Genomic DNA, 13,116 nt, shown 5'->3' with positions numbered 1-13,116 from the left:
TCTCCTGTCTGCCGCTGTCTCTTCTCCTTAAATACTCCCGCCTCCCCTCGCTTGAACATGAGGCCGGTGTGGCACACAGGTGGAATTCATTTGCCACTTATCTTCCTGGCCTCGCTCTGCCCAGATGCCACTCGGCTTCGCCCTGCTCTCCACAATTATGTTTCCAGGAGTGTTGGTTATTCATGTTTTTGTGTCATTACAAATAAGAATAATTAATTCTGATTCAAAGTAATGGCCAGCATCATACAGTCACTGCCAACCATGTTAAAATAAAATTATACATTATAAATTCTTAATCAATGTAATGATTACCATTATTCCAGTCTGCCAAACATGTTGTGTGGTCCAAACATCATCTGCTGCCTGAAACTGAACTTTTGGTCAGATTTTAGGAGTGAATGCTCTAGAGATATAGGATGATCCCTTTCTCCCTATTTAGTCAATGACTTAACCTCCAGTGTGCTGTCCGTCTTCACTGGTCTCAGAACAGTTTGATATGCACTTTATTTTCATCCTAACTCCATATAAAGCCTCTAAAAGCAATATTTTTCAGCTTTTGGATGAACCCATTGATTCTCAGTCTGGTAATGCACAGTAAATATGTGCTAAAGTACACTTTGTTTAGCAACGTGGCGTTTAGCGATATATCGCTCACATTTTTAAATTGGCATATCGGGTGAAACTAGAGACTTTAATCTTTTGACTCAAACAGGTTTCAATGTAAAAACTTAATTAGGTTTCTTACCAGATGTAGTTTTGTTGGCGTTTCTCCCAATGACAAACTTTGCTGCAATCTGTGACATGTTTTTTGTCACATGACTCTGTACATTGAAAGTTTAACCCATTACTGACGGCACAGAATCTCCTGAACTGAGATCAGTCAGTTTAAATTAATTTAAATTATACATTGCGTATAGCGAAGCAAAAATACAATGTCTGTGCTGGGTCGCACGAGGATATACTCTATATCAGCAGGAGACATTGTCCCAGCCTCAAAAACGTTATGACAGCTCTGACATCTTTGATAACTATTGCATGTCTTGTGACCAGTTGTGATATTCTAATGTTTAAATGTATATTTTTGTTATGGCATGAATGCCTTCATGGAGAGGAAGGTTTTCAGCTATTAAAACCTTCTGTTTTACTCTGTTCCTCACACGGAGCTGTCATATGGCTGGCTTCAGAGGACTTTTAATGCTTTTTTGTCATTTTTTAGATACAATTATTGTGACTGTATTTTAATCTGCCTGTTACGTCTTTTGCATTGTTGAGAAGTGGTTAGGTTTAGGCTTAGGGGTAGAATTAGGTGTTCAAAAATATCTATATTAAAGTGTAATGTAACTAAAATTATTGTAACTAAATTTACCTGCCTGTTACATATTTTATATAGTTTATAAGTGGTTAGGTTTAAGGGTGAGGCTGGGTTAGGGGATCTAAAATATCAATATGATATTATAATGTAACTAATATATTTATAAGTAAAATAAAACATTGTGGTTAAACCTACTTATAAATCCGAAGACTGCCAAGCCTATGATACATTCCTCTGAACAGAGGTGAGGAATACAGCGCACAAATAATATGGATTTTTCATGCTGAATAAAACTTGTATCATTCCAAAAGAAACAAAAAGAGACCAGGGCATGGTGTTTATCTTGAGATAAAAGAGTGTAAACTTGATGTGCCTTTAAGCTAGTTAAAATCTTCACATTTTGTCAGTTTGATATGTTCAAAAACATTTTCTCTAGAAATTAATGGAGCCTCTCTCTACAGTGTAGAAAAGAACACTTGGTAATGGATTTGATGTTTTAAAAGATTGATTGGATTTCTATGGAAATGGAGCATGCCTTCCCTGATGTTTCATGTTCACCCTTTGATGTCATGACACATGGGAAGCAGCTTCTACCTCATTTTAGGAAAGCAATTTTCCTTTTCTCCATAGCCTTCAGGAGACCTCTTTAAAAAAAAGCATCATAAACGGTGTAATCACAGTTTATGACTCTCTGTAAGTGGCAGTGAACTCTCTGACTGTGCAATCAAAATCAGCTATTATATTAGGACAAGAAGCAAAATATTTAACAGAATCCATGCCCAACAATTTACCTTCCGTCATTCAAAATTCTGCTTTCAAAAGTAGTTTTTTGGATATTCATCGCAAATAAGGATAGATATTATTTTTTTTTACCTTAAAGCACTCTTTTAGCATTGGCTGTGTGGATTGCAGCTCTAGTAAACACAAAACTTCAGGGCACATTTTTGATGAATAGGTGCTTGGTCTAAACGGTTGTTATAAACTAGTTAGAGGCTTCAGTTTTATTTGGGCCCAGCCAGCTGATCCATAGCTAATGTGCTGCAGCCCAGTGGCATGTATCATTGGGAGTCGAGGGAAAGATGTTTGCCGAGGACTTATTTGAGTGTAACCCTGACAGCATGGCGAGAAAGATAGAGAGTTTTGGAATAAACTTGGCCAAATCATTAGGCAAAAAATTTAATCAGAAGTTACACTTGGAATTTAAAAGTAATGCATGCGGTTGTGTACCCTTAAAGTTTAAAAGAGGAACAAGATGAAAAAAGACACAAATTTGTAATATATCTTGATTTGCACATTTCTAATTTCTGCATATATGTCAATCTCTCTTTAGCCGCTTTTCCACCATTAATGAATGGTTCTTGTTGCGGAACCATGCTGTTTCCATAACGATCCAGGCTTATTGGCATGGTTATGTTTTTGTTTTTTTCCCACTGTGGTACTGCGAAATCAGGTGAGCATTCATGAGTCGTCACGTCAGTAAAGCAGTTCCACCAGCACGGTTCTCTGTCCTAAGTATGGTTAGTTAACCATGGTGAGAATTCCGGTGCCGGGAACGGTATGTAATTGTACCTTTTCGAACCGCGCTCAAGCGGAAATGCTACTGGAAAATGCTCTGTTTCAAAATCTAGTGAACTGCCTTGCTGTCTCTTGTCTAAGGCAGCATCCTAACCAAGATGGAACCACATAAGTGACTAATTTGGAACACTACAGTAGATAGGCAGCAACTCAGTTTGCCACACAAATAGCACCCTGCATAAGACTCAACTCACAATTGATTCCAATGGAGTTTGAAAGAGACGTTGGCATGTTGCTAAGGATAGGCTTGTAATTCTCTAATAAGAATAAAAATACATAGCACACACAAATATTGTGTAAAATCGGGTACATTTTAAATAGACTGTACTATTTTTTAATTGATACTTTTTTAGTTCTACTGTGACTGTTCCTGCGAGGTATAGGACTCTACAATAATTACTATTTTGATGTATATGATTAAATATTAATTTCAATCTCAGCTTGGAAACATTGGGAAAGATTATTTAAACATGAAAAAAGATTAAGACTTGCCGTAGGATAGCACTTTAGGCATGAAAATATTAAGAACATTTTAAGAAAATTTTAAGAAAATATCAGATTTAGTTCATTCATTCAATTTAAATTATCATACCTTGAAGTAATTTCTTATTTTGAATTCATTTTCTCTTATTTCCCCTTAATAGTGAAAAGGTTTATATATATATATATATATATATATATATATATATATATATATATATATATATATATATATAATTTTACTGTCCATCGGCATATTGCATTTTTCAGCAGATTCAAGATTTCTATGTATTTAACAGTCTAAGCAAGTGCATATTATTTGACCATTATACTTTAGATCAGACTTTTCACAAAAGTGTACAAAATCAGACCACCTACAATCAGCTTGATAAGATGTTTACATTATTTACACAATCAGCTTGATAAGATGTTTACATTATTTACACTGTAGCAGATACTGTGGAGTTCACCAAAGACAACGTGTAATGTTTATTTCTTACCATGAAAAATTCCATCTTGCTTCATTGGTTCAGCAGTGCCAGGAGACCTGACATCAATTTCAGTCTGTCTTAGGATATTCAGCAGAAGAATGTTTACCTCTGGATGGCTGGGACCTCCATGCTATAAAGGTTGCATGCAGTATGGTGTCTTGTCCACACTACATCTGGACTTTAACCCGCTGTTGTTTGTATTTCCAAGGTGCTTGTGTCATTTTGTCTCATCTTCCACTCCCCTCGCAATCTTGTTACTTAAAGCTGAGGGTGTCAAAGTTTCATACTGACTCATCATGAGCTGACTGCTGGTGAAGCCTCTGAGAGTTTGGGCTGAATTACATTACCCCTCAAGGGTGGTCTCTATTTTTTCCATTTGTCAGATTCTATGGATGGGAAAGAGGAAAAGTAGGCCTACAGGAGAGTTTGTTCAAGCACTGCAAGGGAAAGTATATGTGAGTGATCAGTTACTGTATCATATGTGCTTTGGCTCATAATAGACTTGTACTAGACTATACAGATTATAATTTTTACAATATGAATTTAGCCATGTATTATGCTGCAGTTCCTAAAAACGTTACCTGCAAAATGGCAAATTGATTCCTCAAACTCTAGTATTATTGTTCCCTTGATATGCCACATCTACAGAGGCAGAATATTTGTACGAATGAACAGAGGCAAAGCTATGTGGCGTTATAATGGATTAGAGAGTGCACAGGATATGTTTTGAGCACGCACACGCACTCAGTGTGCAAGAGCAGGGAGATTTAATAAAAGCGCAGCGTATATTTGAGAGCGCACATCCAGTTTTGTTCGAGAGTGAAAGGAAATCCACATGCAGAGATTCGCGCTCACACAAGCGGTACATGGATGTGCCCTTGCATGACATGCATGTGCTCTTAACATTTAACATTATTATAATACCATAGAGCTACGGTCTATTAAGCTATTAATTTATCGTCTCAATACATTTTTATTGTATTTATTTATCTTTTGATTTTACTTACGTGAAATGTCCACTATGTGGCGTTAAAAGCAAGTTATATTTTCTCCCAGTGATATGGTTTTTAAGGTAAATGCTTTAGTGAGTTTTAAATCAACAAAATACACCTCCCTACCCTAAACTTTTTACCTAAACCTAACCGATAATGTCATAAAAAGCAAATGTGACATGAAAAATGCAATTGCTGAAGCAAACACATCATTGTTTTGTGCTTCTGTGACACATTTGGCTCACGTGTCAACTCACGTCCTCTTCAGGACTCGTACCCCAGACCTCTGCAAGTGTAACACTCTATCAGCTGAGCTACTGCACAATTTGATTGTGGTCGAACAAGCTTGTAAATGAAGTTCAGTCATGCCAACTCTCAGAAAGATTTAGCATGTGATTGTGGGAATGATATATTGATGGGATATTGGTCTTGGCAGACTAGATCTGCTATGCTGCTGTTACTGCTGCTGCAGAGCAAGTACGGAGGCTTGCTACTGCTAGAAATACACATAAATGCTGAGATAGGGTTTCAGAGAAAAAACTCTCACAGTGTGCTGCAGAGAAACCAGCTTAACTGCAAAATTAAGCCATTTAAATAAAACACAAGGAGAGAAATGCAAGATGATTGGCTACCCAATACAAGTCAGAGAGCCAGTCAGCAGTGTTGTAGTACTCGAGATCGGTCTCGAGACCACTTTTTGTCGGAATCGACCGCATTTTTACTCGGTCTTGTCTCGGTCTCAGACAAAGAAGACTCATGATTTTATTTCAAGACCGGTCAAGACCACAACTGTGGGGATATCACTAAATTGCCTGTACATCGTCTGATTCATTTGTTAACATCATTACTGTGATTGGATGTAAAACTTCCTGCTTCAAATGCAAGCAGTAACTTGACTCATTTATCATTTGAAATTGTTGTTACTGTTAACGGCTGTTACCCCGCCCCCCTTCACACGCACTCCAAGAAAGTGAATGTGGGAGACAGGAGAAGAAACTGTGGCTGTCTGAGAGATGTCAGAGAAATCTTCTGTAATATAATTTGGCTACCTAAACCAGTGTTTCCCAACCACTGTGCCCACTAGTGTGCCATGAAGGATTGTCATGTGTGCCATGGAAAATTATCAAATTTCTCAAAATAAATAAATATCGTTTTTTTCCTGGTATTTTAGTGAACGCATAGACATGGTAGAAGTGTGTTAAAGTTGCCAATCCAGTATATCTTCCATTACAAAGTATTTTATGCAACCAGTTTAAATATTTTGTCCATCATAATATTATTGTTCTAACAAACTCTAGTCCGCTGTCAAACGCAACTCCTCACATTCCCACAAAATGATGCTTCATCATCACACTAGTAGTAAAAACATTCAGTCAGCGAACCGAATAAATTAATAGAATACAACAGGTGTATTGTTTTACTCAAAGACTAAAGCTGTTTACAGGGTTGGGGAGTAACAGAATACATGTAACGGGATTATGTATTTAAAATACAAAATATAAGTAACTGTATTCCACTACAGTTACAATTTAAATAATTGGTAATTAGAATACAGTTATATTCAAAAAGTATTTTGATTACTGAAGAGATTACTTTGCATTTTATTGTCATTTGTTTCATTTAATCTTTAGTCCTTTCAGATGGAAAACATTTATACATATAAATGATGTGATCCAAAGAGCATTTGAACAGCGGTGAAACACTTTCTTATGATGTGTTACATTCATACAAGCAGACAGAGAAGTACGTTTGAAGTAAGGTTGGAGCCAAAGAAATATAAATAAACCTTGTGTAAATTGTCAGATTTACGCTAAGCTAAAATGCTATTTCTAGCCATTTTACATGCACGTTACCAGGCACGATCATATTTTTTTTATCAAGAAAATTCACGTTGGATCATAATTTCTTTTTTCTAGTAAGACCTTTGCTGTCTCCTGTCTAAGGCAGCATCCTAACCAAGATGGAACCACATACAATCATATTCTTGATAATAATTTTTGTATTGTTTTCCTGTAAAAAAATATCTCAATCAATCAGTTTAATTGATCTTGTTTTAGAAACAACACTGCATAAGATATTTAGGTTTTTCAGAGAATGTATTTTTAACATACATGTGTATTTTGTCAAAACAAGTGAAAAAAACTACCAGTGCTGAAGAAGTAATCCAAATTATTTAGAATACATTACTGACCTTCAGTAATCTAACGGAATACGTTACAAATTACATTTTACAGTAAATATTCTGTAATCTGTAGTGGAATACATTTCAAAAGTAACCCTCCCAACCCTGGCTGTTTATTTGTGCACAGCATAGAGTTACAGATGTTCTGAACAGATGTGGCTTATTGTCGCATTTCTCTCATGAAACATAAAAGGAATATGAGAAACTGTTACATACAATTACTAAAAGCAAATTCTCCTGTTTTAAACAAGTCCAAAAACACCATGATACGATGAGTAGATTCTCTGTAAGCTTCACTGAGCGTGTTTGACATCTGAACCAGTGAATGGAGGCCGGGCGGCTGCCGGGTCCTAGTGCCTGCCGTATCCAACCTCTGTCAATGCGTTCCCTATCTGTCACTCACTCGACGTTGTGTCGATGTAGTGACACTAGGGGTCACACTTGGGAGCCCGAGACACCTCTGGTCTTTGATAAAAAGCCAATGAAAATTGGCGAGTGGTATTTGCATGCCACTCCCCTGGACATACGGGTATAAAAGGAGCTAGTATGCAACCACTCATTCTGATTTTCTCTTCGGAGCTGAACGGTCACGCTCACAGAGCTGAATTCCCACGACTGTTCATTCACCTCTGCTGGATCTGATGGCGCATTTCAGGGGCTTCTCCCCACTCTGCACTGGTGCAAGGCAGAAATAAGAGTATATTTCTCTAAAAGAGTGGCACACACGGAACGTCTTTTTAAAGACGTGTCTTTTTAAAGATGCCTTTCCGATTGTGTGTTATTCCTGGTTGCGCTTGTTATCTCTTGCCTTCTGACAGTCACGATCGCTGTCATTCGTGTCTGGGCACTGCTCACGCGGAGACAGAATTCGTGGATGGTCATGTTCTCATTACGAGGACATGTCCATGGCAACGATGAGGTCGCGGCTCGCCCTCGTAAGAAAGCAAGCCACCCCAGAGGCTCCCCACCTCGGTCCTTTTACCCACGGGTATGAGGCCAGCGCGGCTAGTACTGGGTGTGATTTGGGGACCCCAATGGGACTGCCTCCGCCGGGTATCCCCCCGCGGACCTCCCATTCCCCAGCATGCTCGTCTGCCCCGATCGGGCTTCTGGATGAGTCCGCCGGCTCATCTCACGGTGAGTTCGACCTCTTATTCGGAGCCCGCAAAAGTGATGAGCTCTCAAGCGCAGCATCGGAGAGTGGGCTCGTCCAGTTGGATGCGGAAGCCTCAGTCACAGATTGCCCAGTCACAGGCTGACGCGGAGATGACGACATGCTTTCCCGGGCAGCCGTGAGCGTCGGCTAGAGTGGAACTCTCTGCTCTTCCCTGAACCCTCGCGGCTCGATGACTGGTTCCTGGGCTCGCGGCGCCGCTCAAAGCCACGCCACGCCCCGTTCCTTTCTTCCCGGAAGCGCATGAAGAGCTGACAAGGTCGTAGGAGGCACTTTTTACTGCCCTGTCCCGATATTTTCAGCTTCCCCGCCCTCACTACCCTTGATGGTGGGGCGGCCAAGGGCTATTCGGCAATCCCCCGGTGGATAAAGGCGCTCACGGTGCACCTATGCCCGCAGAGCGCCGCCACCTGGCGTGGGTGCCCAAAGCCCCTGTCCATGGCCTGTAGGTTTACGTCGTCTCTGACGGCCAAGGCCTACGGTGCCGCTGGACAAGCCACCTCCGCCTGCCACGCCATGGCTCTCCTGCAAGTCCGCCAAGGCGCTAAAGGAACTGCACGAGTGTATTTCCGACCCAGGATTAATGCAGGAACTGCGCTCGGTGACCGACCTCGCTTTCCGAGTGACGGAGGTCACGGTGCGGTCTCTCGGGCGGACGATGTCCACATTAGTGGTCCAGGAGCGCCACCTTGGGCTCAACCTGGTCGAGATGGGTGAGACCGACAGGACACGATTCCTTGCTGCCCCCATCTCCCAGGCTGGCCTATTCAGCGACACCTTCAAGGACTTTGCCCAGCAGTCCTTGACGGTGGAGCAGTAGACTGAGGCTATCCGGCATATCCTGCCCCGGCACGGCTCAAGATCCCACACCCTGTCTACTCGTCGCCAAGGGCATCCCCCTGTGGTGACTGCACCGGCTCCACCGCAGCCTGCCCCTTCGGCCCGGCCCCGGCGTGGAGTCCACCGCAGGAAGCAGACGCCACCCATCTCGCGGCTGCCCAGAACCCATGAAAGTCTTCAAAGTGCCCTTGAGACGGGCGTCCCAGGGACGACGAAACCCGCTGCTCTGGAGCTGGTAAGCAGACCTCTCCATCTTTTTGTTACCTTTTGCATTTAATTGCGCTGCATGCCCAAGTGGCTGCAGTACTCAAGAGTTCAGCAAGAGCGGTTTCCTTGTTCCCTGGGTCACGTATTCGGTGTGCACGGCCGTCATCACGACCACCGTCCACCACTCTATTTGGCAGGTTTGGCACTCCAGCGGAGGTCTCCTGCCCCTGAGCGCCCAGCTGTGGCACAAATCCGCCCCCGATGTGACAGTCTCCATGGGTCACGAGGACAGGCCTTTTCCTGCCCCGTCCCAGGCTGTTCTGGGGGTGGTTACAAGGAGCCAGGTAAGTGCTTCGATGTCCCTAGACTCAACACGACCACGACATGGTGTGGCACCTCGAGCTCCGCCCCGCCGCGAGGCCCCATCTGCCGGTACATCCGACGACGTTGTCCCTTTGTTCCCCCATGCGCGGAACTTGGATGTGTGGCTTGCGCTTTCCAATCTGTCGCGATGGCTGGTCCGGACCGTCCGACTCGGCTACGCGATTCAGTTCGCCAGGCATCCGCCCAGGTTCAGAGGTGTCCACTTCACCTTGGTGTAGGAAAAAAACGCTGCTACCTTGTGCGGAGATCGCTACCCTCCTACGGAAGGGCGCGATAGAACCTGTCCCTCCAGCCGAGATGAAGAAGGGGTTTTACAGCCTCTAATTCATCGTACCAAAAAAAGGCAGTGGGTTGCGGCCAATCTTGGACCTGTGAGTACTGAACTGGGCTTTACACAGACTCCCGTTCAAGATGCGGACACAAAAATGCATTCTGGCGAGCGTCCGGCATCAAGATTGGTTCATGGCAGTAGACCTGAAGGACGCGTACATCCACGTCTCGATCCTTCCTCGACACAGACCCTTCCTGCAGTTTACATTCGAGGGTCAGGCATATCAGTACAAGGTCCTCCCTTTCAGCCTGTCCCTGTCTCCTCACAATTTCACGAAGGTCGCAGAGGCAGCCCTTGCCCCGCTAAGGGAGGTGGGCATTCGCATTCTCAACTATCTCAACAACTGGCTAATCTTAGCTCACTCTCGGGACATGTTGTGCGCACACAGGGACTTGGTGCTCTCACACCTCAGCCAACTAGGGCTTTGGGTCAACCGGGAAAAGAGCAAGCTCCTACTGGTTCAGAGCATCTCTTTTCTCGGTTCGGAGTTGGACTCGATCTCTTTGACAGCGCGCCTCATGAACGAGCACGCCCAGTCAGTGTTGGTCATCCTCAGTGGTGGCCACCCCGCTTGGGTTGATGCATATGAGACTGATTCAGCACTGGCTTCAGACTCGAGTCCTGAGATGGACATGGCACCGTGGGACACATCGCGTGGTCATCACGCCGGTCTGTCACCGTCTTTTCAGCCCTTGGACCGACCTCTCGTTTCTATGGGCAAGTGTTCCCCTAGAACTGGTCTCCAGATGCGTCGTGGTCACGACAGACCCTGTGCAAGGTCAGGGAGGATGAGGAGCAGGTCGTCCTGGTAGCACCCTACTGGCCTGCCCAGGTGTGGTTCTCGGGCCTCACGCTCCTCGCGACAGCCCCCCCTGACGAATTCCCCTGAGGAAGGATTTTCTTTCTCAGGGACGGGGCACCATCTGGCACCCACAACCAGACCTCTGGAATCTCCATGTTTGGCCCCTGGACGGGACATGGAAGATCTAATCGGTCTTTCACCTGCAATGGTAGACATGTTCACTCAGGCTAGGGCCCCCTCTACGAGGCGCCTGTATGCCTTTAAGTGGCGTCTGTTCGCTAAGTGGTGTTCTTCCCGACGGGAAGACCCCCAGAGATGCGCAGTCGGATCAGTGCTTTCCTTCCTGCAGGAGAGGTTGGAAGGGAGGCTGTCCCCTTCCACCTTGAAGGTGTACGTTGCTGCCATAGCAGCACACCACGACACAGTCGATGGTAAGTCCTTAGGGAAGCATGACCTGATCATCAGGTTCCTAAGAGGCGCCAGGAGCCTGAATCCCTCCAGACCGCGCCTCATTCCCTCATCGGACCTCTCTGTAGTTCTTCAGGGTCTACAGAGAGCCCTCTTTGAGCCATTGCAGTCAGCTGAGCTTAAGGCACTCTCCTTGAAGACTGCACTCCTGACTGCGCTCACTTCCATCAAGAGGGTAAGTAACCTGCAAGCGTTCTCTGTCAGCAAAACGTGCCTGGAGTTCGGTCCGGGTTACTCTCATGTACCTGAGACCCCGACTGGGCTATGTGCCCAAGGTTCCCACCATCCCTTTTAGGGACCAGGTGGTGAACCTGCAAGCGCTGCCCCAGGAGGAGGCAGACCCAGCCCTGTCGTCGCTGTGTATGGTGTGCGCTTTACACATCTATTTGGATCGCACGCAGAGCTTTAGAATCTCTGAGCAGCTCTTTGTCTGCTTTGGTGCACAGCGGAAAGGAAGCGCTGTCTCCAAGCAGAGGATCACCCACTGGCTCATTGACGCCATAACTATGGCATATGTCGCCCAGGACATGCCACCCCCAGTAGGGCTACGAGCATATTCTACCAGGGGTGTAGCGGCTCTCTGGGCCCTGGCCAGGGGTGCCTCTCTAACAGACATTTGCAGAGCAGCGGGCTGGGCAACACCCAACACCTTTGCAAGGTTCTACAACCTCCGGGTGGAACCGGTTTCGTCCCAGGTAGTGGCACGGGATAAGCCCGGGATAGCCAGCCAGGGGTATCCCTTGCACATAGCGCCTTCCACCTCCTTTTGAGCTGAAGATGTGTGCTATTAATTCCCAGTAGTGTTCACAAGTTTGTTCCCTGGTTGACTTCCTCCGAGCCCTGTGGCAGTCGACTTTTCGGAGAGATTTGCTTCCGGCCCAGTACACGCGCTAACTAAGAGCCCTGTTCTGGGGTAGGTGCTCCGCATGTGGTGGTTCCCTGTAAGGCTAACCCCATCCGATATATATCTTCCGCTAATTCATTTCCCTGTTGGCAAACTGCGTCTTCCTTGGGCAGAGCCCCTCTGCCCCAGTCTCCATGTTTGTAGTAACTCCTCCCCCATTGGGCAGGATCTACCTTGAAGACTCTCCACATGGTTGGAAAGACCATGTGACGTATCCTTCCACTTAAATATCCCCCCCCTCTTTGGGCGAGGTGTGGTCTCCGCTGTGTCTTCCCCTTGGGAGGGACACCCCCCAACTAAACCTGGCGGCCCAGTCGGATAACCCCCCTTCTTTTTTAGGGAGTGGGGAAAAAAAGAAGGGGAAAAGAGGCCATGACTGGGTTAAGCCTGTCTCTATCTTTTGGGTAGTAGACTTGTCCCCAAAAAGGGCCGTTCGACACTCATAACTATGTTGGGGGAGGTTACGTGTCGACCTGGTGTGCTGGCTATGAGGCACACAGTAGTCTGCCCACCACACACCGCCAGTTCACGTAACACAGTTCAGCCAATTGTGGCGTTTCGTATAGGGACCCCTAGTGTCACTACATCGATACAACGTCAAGTGAGTGACAGATAGGGAATGTCATGGTTACTTGTGTAACCTCCATTCCCTGATGGAGGGAATGAGACGTTGTGTCCCTCCTGCCACAACGCTGAACTACCCGCTGAAATGGCCGGACCTTATATCGGCTCCTCAGCATAAAATCTGAATGAGTGGTTGCATACCAGCTCCTTTTATACCTGTATGCCCGGGGGAGTGGCATGCAAATACCACTCGCCAATTTTCATTGGCCTTTTATCAAAGACCAGAGGTGTCACTACATCGACACAACGTCTCGTTCCCTCCATCAGGGAATGGAGGTTATACAAGTAACCATGACGATTTATGTTCTCTGTCAACAACGTGATTTTGACCCGGTGCGATTTATAGTCAA

This window comes from Myxocyprinus asiaticus, chromosome 3, assembly GCF_019703515.2.
Source record: "Myxocyprinus asiaticus isolate MX2 ecotype Aquarium Trade chromosome 3, UBuf_Myxa_2, whole genome shotgun sequence".
NCBI lineage: Eukaryota > Metazoa > Chordata > Actinopteri > Cypriniformes > Catostomidae > Myxocyprinus > Myxocyprinus asiaticus.
This window is presented reverse-complemented; position numbering follows the sequence as displayed.